We start from the raw sequence: 15,993 nt of genomic DNA, 5'->3' as shown, positions 1-15,993 counted from the left end.
CTACAAGCCCACAACGCGTCACATTCGTCACATTCGTGACGCGTTGTTAGCTTGTATATCTGCTATTTACTGCATGTAACACCAGCATGCTTCTTCTCCTTAACTTTGGCTTTTTTCGGGACTGGACTGGAGTTGTAGGCTATGCCTGAACGTGAACGCTGTGGGTGTTGTCGTTGTCGGTCTGTCTGTGTGTGGTGCTGCTGCTGCACGTTGCGACACAACAACAGTCTCAGACAGACAGACTGAATTAGCGAGTGAATGAGAACAATTTTAGTGTTTGTGTTCTTGACTCCGTCTGACTGACTGTAGGCGGGATGGGAGACCGCTGTCTGAATAGCACTGCATGGGGGAATAATAGCATTGTGTTGCACTTTTTATGCGAGTTAATTGTTCTGCTCTGGAGAGCACAACGACAAAACTGTCATAAAGAATGTCAGAGAGGAGGTAGAGCTGTAGTATAGTGTCGACTGTAGCCTATGCTATTATTACTATTCCGACCCCAATGTGGCTTAAACAATTTCGTTTTAATTAGGCCGATGTAGTAGATGTCCCCATTGGCTTATATTCTATAGTCTCATTTTGTCAGTGGAATGTGTTGCGAATATGAGGGCTTTTGTTGAGACATCCGCTCTTTTTGGAATCGGCCTTGGTGTGTTATTAGGAAATTGCTTTCTTCTTTCCTTTGGTAATTGGGGTCAATTGCTCTTCTCACCTCCATCTTTTGAAAACAATAATAGCCATCAGCCCATATAAGTGCCAAGCTGAACTCTCTGCCACTACTCACTACAGTATAGCTATGTAAGGCTAGTGCTTCACAAATTGCATCTGTACTGTAGTGTTAGTGTAATGTATAGGCACTGCCAGACACCCAGCTGTCTGGCTCAACCCATGTTGGGTTTGACCAACTGTGTAGTCTTATGAACTCTGTTTTCCCATGTCAGCATTTCCAGTGGAAGTGGTTCTTTGGTCTGAACTTAAGCTGAACTGAATCTAGGTTTGGTCTAGCCCAAACATTTAGACTCTCGTAGAGGTGTTTTTTTATTCTGACGAATCAAATCGTAGAGATTCGTCAGAATCGAAAAAAACCTCTACGAGAGTCTAAATGTTTGGGCTAGGTTTGGTCCATGTATAAGCCTACTCCATTGAAACCAAGAGTCATTCAATTAATTGAATTAGTCCTAACCTCATTGGGAATTGTCAGTGTTTTGCACTATCAAGTAAGTAATGAAACAATGCAAATATTTAACTATATCTAAATAGGTGTTGGTTTCAGATGCTGCCTAACCTATGTGGAGTTTCAGTTTCTGAATCCCCCCTATGCAGGGTGCCGGGAATCGGAAGCCGGCCACGGAAACCAGTGCTCATGCAGAACATATCACATTTCGTAGAAACCACATCTACGCAAACCCTGCATGGTGCACATTCTCAAGGTCGGAGGAGCATCTGGGCTTCATAGTTACTTTAATTCAGTGTTCCGGTTGGGGCTTTAATTCAAAACCTTTTCTGGACCACTCGCAAATCTTGAAAGTGTTTGTGGCCTACTCAGCTGACTTAACATGGCAGCCATCGGACTGCCGTGTTAAGTGCTGTGTTTTTCTTTTCAAGGTTTTTTTTTTGTCAATTATTTGGGGGACCACTTTCAATACTCTCATGTTGAGAACCACTGCTAATGGTTTTGATGTCTCTGGAGCCCCCTTTCCACCGGGGTTGAACTGGTTCACTTCTTTTTCCCACCTAATATTGAACCAGTTCAGAGTGTTTCCACTGAAAATTAATTTGTCAGAACCCTAAAAGTTGCTTCTGAACTGGAACCAGAAAATGGCTGCCAGTTCCGTGAAAGCACCAAGGTTCCAAGAATCTAGAACGGAACCATTCTTTTGGTGGAAAAGGGGCCTGGAAGTCGGCATGAATCGTACTGAACTGACGTAACAGACGGTGTACCAAAGAACGGCTCACACTGCTGTGTTTCCGTCTGTCAAGACAGTCTCATTTGCAACCATGGATCTTCTGAAGTTTGTTATATTGAAAAGCCACTGCACAAGCACAGTGCTCGCAGACACCCATCCCCGTCGGCCGCCTAGTCTTTAGCGTACAGAAGTGCTACCCTTGTCACAATGAGTTATGAGTTAAGGAGGGCTGTTTTATTTCTGTATGCTATGCAGTAGCATGACCATATATCAAAAGCAGGAACTGAACGTGTGAGCTGTCATAGACAATAAGGGAATGTCAAACTCATGAGACTTACGCTGTAAAATAAAAAAGGAAAAAACAAAAGGTATCCATATACTGTATTGACTATAATATTAGAATAAGCCTCTTTTACATACTTACATACTGCACACCTTACATACGATGCCTTTGCTTTGGTGTACTGTACTCGTTTGTCCAAAGCACCTTATGAAGCCAAGATTGCTTAGTTCTATCATGGATAGCCCTAGTGGGAATCTACCCCCCCACCAGCCCTTGCAGAGTGAATGCCATTCAACTGATTGAGCTGCACAGGAAATGGCACCCCTAACCTTGGTTGGCAGTGTCAATGCCATGGTCTGCCAATTTAACCACTTTAACCCTCAATGTCCCAATTTTGGACATGTTGTATACAGTAGGCAAAGATTGTATTTTGCATTCATATTTTTCAAAACATCGTAGATCTACAAGCTCATGCGTTGTGACACATTGTTTTCTAAATTTAGAAAATACTTTGTGCTTTGTGGTTAAGTGGTGACAGACAGACAGACACAGGTTTGTATTGCTTATCATCACTGTCTCACTCCATGCGGAAGTTCTACCAAAGCACCCATAATCTCTGTCAGTCAGTGATCCTGATCATTGCTTACCACTGCTAGGCCAAAAGACAAGCGTATTCCCTGCCAGCAGGACCTGAAGCAGATCCGTGGAACTCCACCACCAAACACAGTGGTAGACCACACAGTCATTAAAGCACAATAGATCAACTTCAGTACTGCGGTGTCTGGAATTGAGCTGCTCGGCTTCTAATGTTGATAAATTTGGCTTTACTCTCCCCCACAGGGGTTTGGTTCATACAAATGATTATATTATGGGTGTTTAGGTTGCATGGTATAACTGTGTGTGTGTGTGTGTGTGTGTGTGTGTGTGTGTGTGTGTGTGTGTGTGTGTGTGTGTGTGTGTGTGTGTGTGTGTGTGTGTGTGTGTGTGTGTGTGTGTGTGTGTGTGTGTGTGTGTGTGTGTGTGTGTGTGTGTGTGTGTGTGTGTGTGTGTGTGTGTGTGTGCGCGCAACACGATCGCATACATACAAAGTGAGTGAGTGAGTGATCTTACTGCTTCACTCTTTTGAAGTGGCTGTTTTAGGGTTATTATTACACTTATGTTAAGGTTAGGTAGTTTTGATCAGTCAGTCAGTGTTTAGGACCTGTGCCCCTCGGGGCACAGGTCCTGGCCTCCTGGTGGCGCTATAATAAGCCAATGTGAAAAGGGTGACATTTCTTCTTACGCCTTGGATGGCAATTGGATGATTTGAGGCATTTTGTTCCAAAAATGTGTTTTGCAAAAAGCCACATGTTGGTGGAGCTATAACAGGGCAGGCCAATGTGAAAAGGGTGGGATATATTCCTCAGCCTAGTAGGAAAGTCTGTGAAAGATTTCACGTAAATTGCACGCTCCGTTCATGATTTGAGGCTTTTTGTTCAATACGGGCCAATCCTGCAAACCAATGTTAGCCAATTACGATGGAATCTGAAATATCGGACAGATCTGTATCGAACACATGACTATAGCCTAGAGATAGCGTGTAACGATTTGTAGAATTTTTGGACAATATCTGGAGTCGGCCTCCTGGTGGCGCTTTAACAGGTCTTTCTGGAAGTTTTGGCGCAGAGGTTCATTGTTGGCATACAGGGAGTGTGTGTGCAAAATTTGGCATCGACCGGGTTAACGGTGCCGGAGATTAGCTGTTAACAGACAGACGGACGGAGTGCAAAACATACTCTCTCCCCATGCCTTCGGCCTGGTGGAGACAATCAGGCAGAAGTTCTTACAGGTATAGGAGTACAAGAGTAAGTGTGTCTCTGTCTCTCTCCAACCCAGCAACCATGTTGTTTAACTGTTGTTACTCTACCCACTGGGGTTGGATCAACTGAACTGTTGGTGGCTATATGCCCAGCCTGTCGCATGGTAGTTATGTTTCAGATCCTGAGCTTTACGCAACTCTACGTCATCCAATCGTAACTCAGAAATTAAACTTTCCCAACTTTTTTTTGCAATGCAGATGATTCTTTCTTACGTACATCTCAAGATTAAATGGTTTATCATTCTAAACTTCACCTTCAAAGTACTTTATTTTTCCTTTCGGAAACTTCTTTTGTGCATTGATTGGAACGTGTCTTGATGTGTGCTCACTCAGGGTAGACAAAAACAACACAATGCAAATGTACGGTGTGTCAAACACGAAGCAGCAGCCCTTGCAATCTCGAACGGCCCTGGCATGGATCACAAGTTTAGCTGTCACTTCCTGTCATGTCTTATTTAGTTGCACTCTTCATTCACGTCTGTTTCTGGCATAGAGTTCAACCGAGGAACTGATGCCATCCACAGAGTGCCTGGTTGATGTGGTCAGCTGGCAGTCAGGAGGAACTGATGCCATCCACAGAGTGCCTGGTTGATGTGGTCAGCTGGCAGTCAGGAGGAACTGATGCCATCCACAGAGTGCCTGGTTGATGTGGTCAGCTGGCAGTCAGGCAGCACATTATTATGGAACTGATGCCATCCACAGAGTGCCTGGTTGATGTGGTCAGCTGGCATCAGGCAGCACATTATTAGCTTTCCCTCCATGTAAAGAATCCCAACTAAATGCTTTGGTAGATTGTGTCAGTGTGATCGTGATTATTTCTTTATATATTTCTTTGTCTTGATTTGGGCCACAAAATTATCTCAACATAATGCACTGTGCCATTATTCCTGATTGCACAGTAAAACCTGTATTGTTATTTAAAGCGCGTGTAAGTGAAAAAGGTTTACGTTAAAGCTCTATATTCTGAGTAAACAGGGGTCTCCCTGCTCTTTACTAAACAGAAATTACCCTTTCAAGTCGAGATGCCATTGTATCCAATCAGAGAACAATACAAAGATCATTATAATATCAATTTCATAATGTTCCAATTTTGTCTTATTTTTTCTTTGTTTCATCACTTCTAATTTCACTTGTTTATCCTGTATTGAGTTCTCTCTCCTGATTACATAGAATTGGCATCCAGACATAAAAATGTGTTTTCCGTTTACTAGCTGGAGAGACATGCGTTTTCTTTTACTGGATCAACAGAAATTATTGTAATATAGAGCTACTGTATTTAACACTTCTTTATTACTTAAATATTTAATCCACATTCAACCTGGCATCCCTATTTGGGCATATAATCATTCATAGACCCCAATTGATTGATTGTTTTTGTTGCAAAAATAGCAGAATACAAGCTCATGTGTCGCATCACATTATTATTGCCAATTGTTTGCATGACATCATCACCATCATCATCATACAACAAAGTATAAAGTTGAACCACTTAAACCCAGCGTCTGTATCCCAGGGAAAACATTCACAGAAAACAGCAGCTCGAGAGAGAGAGCCAAAACAGAAAGAGTCACTAGTATAGAGCCTTGAGGGATTCCGGTCAACCCAAGTACAGGGTTTAAGTGGTTAAAAGAGGTTCATTGTGAGAGTGGGTTAGTCTGCCAGGCTCGGGGCCCAGGCACACATGGTGGCACCAGGGAATTCTCCCAGTGTGGCTCCTCTGCTTTCAGCATCACGCCAGGACATGAAGGTCACGGAGACAACCACAACAGTGCTGTCCTTTGTGTCCCAGCTTGCAACCAGCAAGCGGAGGCACTGAAATGTGTGGTGGTGGTGTTGTTTCTTTTAGTTTAATATCCTTTTGTGCACTTGTATTTCATTCCCCTGACGACTGACGTGCTTAACCCATTAAAACATTTCTACACATGTCTTTAAATCCTGCAGTTTTCTGAAAAACATGTTTCTATGTCAGTGGACCTCAAACGTTTTCATGTCAAGGATCCCCAAAATTATGTGTAGGCCTCTTTGGCCAAAGACCGCCATCTCAAAATATGTTGACGCAACGCTTTCAATGCGTCTGAGTGGTGTTCAACATTTGTGAACTTTGTCCGGGTGTCAACCAATAGGGAAAAGTGCTGTGGTTGACCCCACTTGCATTTCACTTTTGATTTTCTTTCAGTAAACGCACCACGCCAATGTGTACAGTCAACCTACACATCAGGAAAAACAGTTTAGTCTATCAGCAAATGTTTGGTCTTGAAGTAATTTATAAAGTTAAGTTGTCTAGACGTTGAGTAGACGTTTAACCATGGATGAACGTGGGGTATGGAGTATGGTGGCACCAATAGGGGATGGGGCGGCAGTCCCTCGAGCAACTTCACTTCGATATTGGAAGTTTTGTTTTCTTAATTCTTCAGTATATTTAGTCAATTATAAGCCTGAAGTTTGTTTCCTTCTTTGACAAAGCAACAACTACTATTTATTGGATGCCAGGCAGGCAGATTGGCATATTATGGGCATTGGGTGGTGGTTGTTTGTGTTAACATCATGGAATGAAATTATGTAAGTGATACACTTGTATGAAAGCTTATGAAAACAAGAGCCTGTAAAGATGGTCGACTAGGGAGAACGGCTTCAAAGGAATTCAATTAGCTAGTGCCGGTTGTTGCTTCAAGGACCCAGAGCAAAACAGATCCTATCATACAGATCATATCAAACACAGTCACCCGCACATGCGCCAAACCTTATCAGCGCAAACACTTCCGCTTGGCATTGATGATAATTGTGTGTGTGTGTGTGTGTGTGTGTGTGTGTGTGTGTGTGTGTGTGTGTGTGCGCGTGTGCGTGTGCGTGTGCGTGTGCGTGTGTGTGTGAGACACAATATACAGTACGTGACTCAGTGATTTGCTAGTCACTGAATCTGGTTTGATGTTCACTGAAGAAAATCATGTTGTACCATTTGCATTGTGTGTGTGAGATATTCTTCATATCCTCCTTTTCCATTGTTAATCTCTCCCAATTCCACTTGGCTTTCATGTCAACGTGCAGGCCTCTGTTCAGTTTTTTACCAAAGCCGTAGAGCTCTGCGGCGTGAGCAGACGGGACTATTTTTAAAACCTTATAGCTGAGTAAATAGACCTGCAAAACAGTACATTCCACCAACCGCACCGACCAGACCCAAATGTTCATACCACTGCATGGAGCAGGGACACGGCAATGGTAGGTTCTTATAACAGATTTCCGCCACATGCTGCTGTACTGAAGAGAGAGCCAGGGATCCATCCCTTCCTCTGATGATGGGCTGAGCAGAGAGAGAGAGAGTGAGACAGAGAGAGCGCTTTCCACTCGTAGGACGACAAAAAGAGGAGAGGGGATGACCTAACTTCATGCATGATTTCTGCGTCTTTTGTTCATTGTCTTGTCAAAACGTATTCATGAAGCACTTATTTTAATTCATTTCGTGTTTGTCGTACAAAGTGATTCTCCGTGAAAAAGCAGCAGATAATGTATAGGCCAGGGGTCCTCAAAGTTGCTACACAAACCATATGTTTGTGTGATAGATTTTTGAATACTAGAATCCCTTTTCTGAGGCGAACATTAACCAAGAATAGCAGATCTACAAGCTCACGTCAATCCCTTTTTTAACCACATAAACCAATATACTTAACTTAATTGATCCGTGTACCAGCTCACAACACGTGACATGTCCCATAGCAACACATTGTGAGCTAGCTGTTGTCAAATGTTCACCTATGACATGCCAATAGGGATGATATGGGTTTAGGTGGAAGCCCATAGATATTTACCTGCTGTACAGTATGTGTATACTGTAGTGTAGATTGTAGATGGTATTATATGATGCTTAAGCTTGTATTGTTATCTTGGTGTACACAGCCCCAGATAATTGTAGTCTGTAGCTTCAGACCTTACCTCAGAATGCCTTTCACAGTCATCATTTTGACCATCGTTTGACTTTCTGGCTGCCAGACTCGAGTACAAATCATGTGGGTGTTGTTCTCACTGAAGCATCAGGCTGGCGGGGGAAGAGAGAATGTAGTTCACAACAGTTTATGATTTATTAATGATATGTTTACCATAGTGGCAGACAGACCCACGGCAAGCGTTTGCATCTTAAGAGGGGAAAACAAAAGTGCCGTCTTTGTGTGTATATTTATGGCCCGGAGTGTTTTCATGCATAATTAATTGTCGTGAATCTTTCCCCAGCTGTGTTTCACGTCATGCCTTCACATGCAAGTGACAAAGGCCACTTTCTGCCTCGACAAAGCCTTTCCTGTGCTCGAGTTAGACTGGCACGTTTTCATCTGCATTGCAAAGGGACTGTACGCGTTATGAATTTCTATGAATTTCAATGCAGGCGCATGCCGTAATAACCCATCACATTGTATACTGTAGTGTGCTCCGGGGTCACTCTTCTCACGTAAGAGAATGATGAAAACATTTGGCCTCTGCATTCACTTAAAGGATTTAATAGACATGCATTCATAGTAGTGCTTTGTGTCAGTTAGTTGTATTGAAGCTATTTAGAGCTGCGCGACTGTCAACCAACATGCTATAATATATTTTTTTTATTTTAAATATAATCTGTTTTCTATTATGCAATTATTATCCACTTAAATCTACAGTAGTTGACCGAGGCCTACCGGGGTCTATAATTGGTCAAAATTGATAAAGAAAATCACCCTTGGCTCCCGACATACATGGCGGGTTAAAACATTTAAAATTTAAAATTTGTGCTGCCTGTTAAAACTCACCCGTGGCTTCCTGTGAGGTTAGGGTTTGGGGTGGGTGTCTGTCTATTGACTGTAGGACTGTTGATATGTCTAACTAAACACATGCAACCTTTCCCTCTACACCAAATCCCTTTGCCATACATTGACAATCTATAAGCTCACAATGCGTCATCTATTTTCACTGAATGTTCGCCTACCCTACAGTATTATGACATGCCCCAGAATAGGGATGCTAGGGTTTATGAACGGCAGTTAAAAAACGGCGGTATATGTACGGTAACAAAAGCACCAAATTCATGACAGACAGCTACAGTTAGCCTAACTGTGAGATGAGATACCCAGCACTGTAACCACACATCTCCCCGTCACGCGCCTTCGCCAGTGTCCTTTCTCTGCCAACATTACAGCCGTTTCTCCCCGTCTCTCTGAACACTCATCTGCCTGTCTGGTCCCCCTGGGCCTGTGTTTATCCCCTGCTCTCCGTTGGCACTGCAGCGTCACTACTCTGCAGTGCTGATGCAGCTGCTAGATGCTGACAAAGGAGACGATTGCTCATCCAGGCAGCGACGTCCCACTGGCAGGAAAGCTAGGCCCCCTGGCCCTCACAAGGCCCCCGGTTAACATTAAGGGGCTGCCATGCTTGCCCTTAAATATTGCATTTAGCTGATGGGTGCTTACAGCTCTCCCAGCAGTAACTACTGTAATGGTAAACCTTTAAATGCCCCTGTGATATCCTCAATAAATCCCTCTCTTTACTCTAAGAGTGGGAATAGACAAGCTAAGTAAAGAGAATAGAAAGGACTTTACTTTTCCTTACATGACCCTGCAAGACATTCTGGCAGTCTTACCTTCACAGCCTCCTATAACTTGTGAAACGTCCCGCAAGGACTAGGCCGTAGTCAGAGTTATAATGCCTCGCTTTTTTACTGCTAAAGAAGCTGCAATATCAGCAATCTTCGCAACTTGAAGAGCATCCTGTCTTGCTCTGTTTAAGGTTGTTATTTTCTTCTTGTGAGACTTGGACCAATGTCGCCCTGAGCATATTTCAGACAGAAATTGAGAGCTATGCCTTTCCTCAAAAACACATTTGTAAATAATCCATTGCTTCCACTTCTGCTGTGAAATAATGTGTGTGATGCATGCCTCTTGTGCACTCCCAACTAAGCCATTGCCATTATTGTAGGCTGCAATATGCATTTTAATCCATCCTCTACACAGCTTTGTCAGTCTGTCACCATGTCGGTGAAAGGTGTTAACCCAGAAGCAGCACCCACCAGCTCTCCAGGGAGCGTGATGGATGGCCCATTACTCTACCATGCCATATCTTCACAACCACAAGTTCAAATAATTTCAGAATACCACCTGTAAAATCGTCAGTGTTATCCGGTTTTAACTCGGAGTGTATAATTATATTATGTGTACCCCTCCCAGAGTTACATGAACACTATTGATAGAGATAGTAGACTGACATGACATGGAGATGGGGAGTGACATGCAGCAAAGGCCGTCGGGATCGGGAGTCAAATCCGCGACAAAAGTCAAGGTGGCATCAGCAGTCTAGGTGCCCAGACGGCTACGGCAGCCGTCCGGGCCAACACTGAGGATTTTGACTGCGTGACGTCATTCATAGCAACTACTACAGTATGCTACAGCTTTGCAGGACTGCTCCCTACAACTATGTTAAAGCTGTAGCCTGCAGCTGTGGCGCTCTGCGAATGCTGCTATTATTGAAATGGCAACGTGCCCTACTTTACCCCTCAGAGAGTAGCCCTTAAATGAACTAGGAAGTGGGCGGCTGAGGGGAGGAGGGGTGAGTTTTAAGTTAAACTGTACAAAACCATAGGAGGGTTATGCATGCATGAATGCCTCGTAGCTGGCTTTATAGTATGGCATTCCTGCGCGCACAGCCCTGGCTGGCACCTCAATGCACACTGACACTGGTCCCCTCTCTGTGGAGCTTGTTGTGCAGAATGCCAAAGTTGGCAGAATGGCTTTCATGAGATGATTGTGTGGTAGATATGTGTGGGCTGCTTTTTGTGTGGATATTCAGGGGTTAGGACTCAAGGAGACTATATACAGTATGAATACTGTATATTCATAAATATGTATTTATTTAATATATTTAATATGTTGTTTGACTGCTGTTTCCCATCTCATCATTATCATAATACAGCAATAATGTATAATTCTTCACAGTAACAAATCGCAATATACAGTCCATTCAATACATGTTTGATGCGGCCCTGCGCCGCGGCCTCCCGGGTCAGCTTTTGCAGCCCACCCGCGTGGCCCGGTGGTCCAGGCCGGTAGCAGCGTCAGAATGACTGGATCCGTTGTGCCTGGGCCAAGTCATGTGACATGATGGCTCTGTGTGGCTGCCTGAATGGCTCTCCCCCGCAGCCCCTGTGTGCCATTATGTTTTATTGGAGAAAAGGAGCTGCTGATGAAAAGAGAGAACCAGCTCTCTCTCTCCCCTCCAGGCTCAGCGCACACGTGCGCGCACACATACACACACACACGCACACACAGCAAAGCAAAGCCTGCTGGCCCTCCACCTTAAGCCATCATACAACGGTGTCACACGTGACGAAAATAGCCACATAGAGACGAAAATGTACAAGCTCACAACACGTCACATTTTGTAGATCAACTTGCTATATTTCCGTGCAGTGTGCAGTATCTGTCTCATTACTCAAGTAGGAAGACAGGCAGACAGGCATGTAGACAGACAGACAGACATACAGACAGACGAGACAGCCCACTCAGTGGATGCAGACATGAATGGCAATTTTCTGTTGGCCTGAAAATCACATCTTTTACTTCCACGCTGAGGGCGGCGAAAGTGTATTTTAGGAGTAATCCTCGCACAGGTTTGTGCACAGATGCTTAAAATAGACTTTTGCTATCCCGCAGCTCAAAAAAGAAAGCCAGCCTTGAATGATGTCAGCCAGAATATTTGAATACTACAATATGTTGACCTAAATTCTTTGATTCACCCAGTCTGAGAAGTGTTTGACGCATTCCCTTGCTAATTTCCAAGATAATTCCAACAGGCCAAACTCATTATAGTAGTTTTGTTTTGCATGATTTTGTTTTCTTATCGTTCCTAATATCTGATATGTTGATTTCCAACATTTGCTACAGTTTGTGATGTGACCATGTTCATTTTCAGCACAGGCTGGAAACATTATTTGTCTGTCCTTTATTTTATCCGTGTTTTTCATCAGTATCACACTTTTAGTTTCTCGATATCCATTCTCTATGTGTGTTACTGTGTCTTTATTTACTTCTCAATGGATCTTTATTTCAGCATCCCTTCATCCCCTTTCTCTTTCTCAATCTCTTTTCTCCATCTCTCTCTTTCTCTGTCTCTCTCTGCCCAGACAAACTGATGTTGGGCTTGGACCTATTCAACCTACACACGTGCACACACACACGCATGCGCACACACACGCACGCACGCACGCACGCACGCACGCACACTTGCACACACACACTCACTCACTCACTCACTCATGCACTCACGCACTCACTCGCACTTACTGTAACATGTCGTCATATATACACACACACACACACACACACACACACACACACTTAACATGTAATCATACATATACACACACACACACACACACACCACGTGGTCGCCTACATAATGTTTAACCACTTCAACCCTATATAAATTGTTGACCAGTGTGTGTCCCAGTCACCTATCTATACTTGGTGTCATTGTTTTTTCCCTCTGCACCGAATCCCGTTACCAAAATATAGCTCACACAATGAATCGCCACATGACGCATTGTGAACATGTAGACTGGCTATTTTCACAGAATGTTCGGCTGTTTTAACTTATGACATGCCCTGATTCCCAGAATACGGACACTAGGGTTAATGTGGTTCTATTTGCTTGAATTGGTAAGACATACACACAGACACACACTTTATACATCCCCACTAGATCTCTACAAAACCATATCAGACCCTCTTGTATTAGGAATAACACACACACACTCCTTTTTATCAGTGGATCGTCGCCTAGGATAGTTACATAAGACCGCGTGCATGAGTTAAAGGGTTCTAAGCATGTTTGCGTGGCAGACTGCAGGAAAGTGCCGCCGCTACGCTCTGGCAGTCAACTGAGCCAGGAAGAGGCTAGCTTAAATGAGATTAGCTGTGCTGATCTTTAAAGTCAAATTAGACACTAATGGGTTATAACGTATTTGGCGTGTGTTAGCGGTGGCTCTGTGTTGTAAATGAAGGGCAGTGGGAGAAGCGTGCCATGCAGAGTTTACCTCACAATGAGTCCACTGTGTGGTCACTCACTGAGCTAACAAGGTCTGTAAAGGCCATGGCTGTGGGAGACAAACATGTACAGTTGCCATCTACCCTTGAGTAATTTTGTTTAGTTAGACTTTGTGGTGTTGTTACCCATTCTGGTCATATTCTGGTGACGTCGTTCTGGTTTATGGCATTCAAATAGAGCATCTCAGTCTTCCCACAGAACCGTGTTCTTTCTTACCATCATATGATAATTAGTTGATTACTCACAGTCACCATTGGACAAAAATGTCTTTGGTAGAAGTCTATCCGATTCCGATGCTATAAATAAGTTCAAGGAAACAATACCAATATGTTACCAGAATATGGGGGCTTTTCACAAATTGAGGTGACTATTTTACGCTAAAGAGGAGAGGCTCGTCTGAATTCCATGTGAGATTTAAAAGCGAAAGTAGCAGAGCCTTACTGCAGGGCAGAATCATAGAAGCAGTAATGGACTATGGACCAGAGCTAAACTGAACCCCAAACTACCAAATAAAATAATGACAATATCCATAAACAATTTGTATTGAGACAAAGGTGCCTATATAAAGAGCAGTTCACAGATATATATATATATATACCCATTCATCATTAGCGGACACACTCAGTCTAGCCACTTACTGTATTACAATGTTAACCATATCTAAAATGAAATACCAAAAATAAATACCAAAATTATAATCTATAGTGACAAATACCCCAAAACAAAGAAAACAACACATACACTATTATATATTATATATATATATTTATATATATATATATATTGAGTTGTGCTTGAAATGTACTGTAATTCTGCAAACTGTTAATAAATATTTATATACAGGTATATGTATATATATTATATATATATATATATATATATATATATATATATAGTTTGTATTTACCGTATTTATTTTCAGAAGAGATAACAGTCGGTGCCTATCAGAGCTTTAGAGCTATACTCCGTGTGAATTGTATAGAGGGTATGCGTGTGACATCATCATCATACCCGGAAGTTATGCGGGCAGCGGGAACGCCTACTGAGTGGCAAAAAACGACTTTCTGGCCTTGACAGCCCATACATCCAAACAGAAAAGTCCTATTTGATTGCATTAAATGACTTTAAACAACATTAAATTCACTTTGTCACTCACTTTGCCACTCGATTTGCCACTCCATCTGCCATTCACTTTATGCATGCGCATACCCTCTATTGCTGCACTTTGTTTGGGGTGGAATCCACAGATTGTAGTAACTAGTTGCAGCTCACACGTGTCACCTGCGGTCTGCGTCGGAGCCTGTTGTACTCTATTCATAATAGTATTGTCCGGCTCAGTCTTCAGAAAGGGAATGAATGAGTTCTCTAATGCACCTGCCTGCTATTGATGAGAGATAGAGAGGCGGAGAGGGTGGAGAGAGAGTTAGAGAGCATTGCAGAGAGAATAAATGAGGCCATAGGCTAGGCTTTTGATTAAAGCTGCATTCCGGAACTTATTCTAACCACATCCCTATTGTATTCTGGAGCAAACATTTGGCCAAACGACAAGCAATGCGTTGTGAACTTGCCTTGTAGATCGGCTATTTTCAGCCCAGAGTAGAAGACAATTTAACTACAGTAGCACAACTGGAGGTGGCTCCCTTTGGTAGGGAAGGACCACTACCTGTTGACAAGCGCTATTACATGAAGGGAAGTGTATAGGCCTACAGATTAGTGAGACCAGTACTGTATGTATTTGGGTAGGCTGACAGAGACACTGGTTCATTGGATGGGACGGTGATGAATGGAGTGTTTAAGTCGGGCTGTCACGATTCATTGTGTTTACGTTCTGGCATTAAACATAGAAATCAAAATTAAATTTCGTTAGTTTGCCTTTTAAGCTTTGTAAACAACAATCGCAGATATGACACATACCTTAAATATATTTACTTACACATTTAAATATGTGTCAAACATTCTGCAACTATTTATACAGAAGAATGGAAAGGATTCTGGCAGTTATGCAAAATAATGCAATAATTGCGATCAGACGTTGAGGTAATTGTGACAGGCCTGTTTGTGTGTCCCTGCAGGGCCTGTGTTCTGGCTGCGCACAAAGCAATGTGGAGCAAATAAAGATCCTGAAACGCTGAAAACCAGAGGTAAGCCTGTAGCGGAGTCCCTCAGGGCTCTATGCTAGTGTCTTGTCTGTTTTCACTCTACATTAAACATCTTGGCAGAAAATAGCCAATCTACAAGGCTGCTCAGTGCTCACAACGCAACGCATTGTCAACTTGTAGCTTTTCAGCTCTTGTTTGATCATTTTCACCTATAATAATGACATGCCCAAATCCAAGTTGAAACTGGTTAATTATTGCTGACACTCCAAAACGTGCGCGCACACACACACACACACACACACACACACACACACACACACACCCACACACGCAAGTGTAACCCCAAGCAAATAGTTGCATCAGACGGATTCATGTGCATGCAGTGCACAAAGCAGGCACAGACACACATACTGTAGGCCTAATACACGCTCGCGCGCACACGCTCACACACACAGTAAACACAAATACATGCAGAAAACCACACACACACATTGCAAAAGGGGAATATTCACACATGCATCTACACTACACGCATCGTGCACACACAGTATATACATGCACATACTGTGGAAAGCCACATGGTTTCTGGCCAGCTTGCCAACACTAGTTGAGAGCATTTGCCACAGGCACTCCTATCCTGCTGTCCACAACCGCAACATCTCTTCACCTGCTACTGCAGCAGCACTACATAGACTGCACACTTAAAGGAACACGTCACCCATTTTCAACCTTATCTTCATAACCAATTGGACCCCATAAAGAGTCCATTTTGTACAAATGTATAATGAACTG

At 43.1% G+C, this 15,993-nt stretch overlaps 1 protein-coding gene across 3 annotated transcripts in view; it reads left to right on the top strand.

Annotated features, from left to right (window-relative positions):
• fynb (FYN proto-oncogene, Src family tyrosine kinase b) overlaps window positions 1-15,993 on the top strand; it is a 104,796-nt gene that overhangs the window by 669 nt on the left and 88,134 nt on the right. The gene's annotated exons all lie outside the window — the stretch shown is intronic.

The sequence above is a fragment of the Electrona antarctica genome (genome assembly GCF_951216825.1).
Source record: "Electrona antarctica genome assembly, chromosome: 17".
Taxonomy (NCBI): domain Eukaryota; kingdom Metazoa; phylum Chordata; class Actinopteri; order Myctophiformes; family Myctophidae; genus Electrona; species Electrona antarctica.
This window is presented reverse-complemented; position numbering and strand designations above follow the sequence as displayed.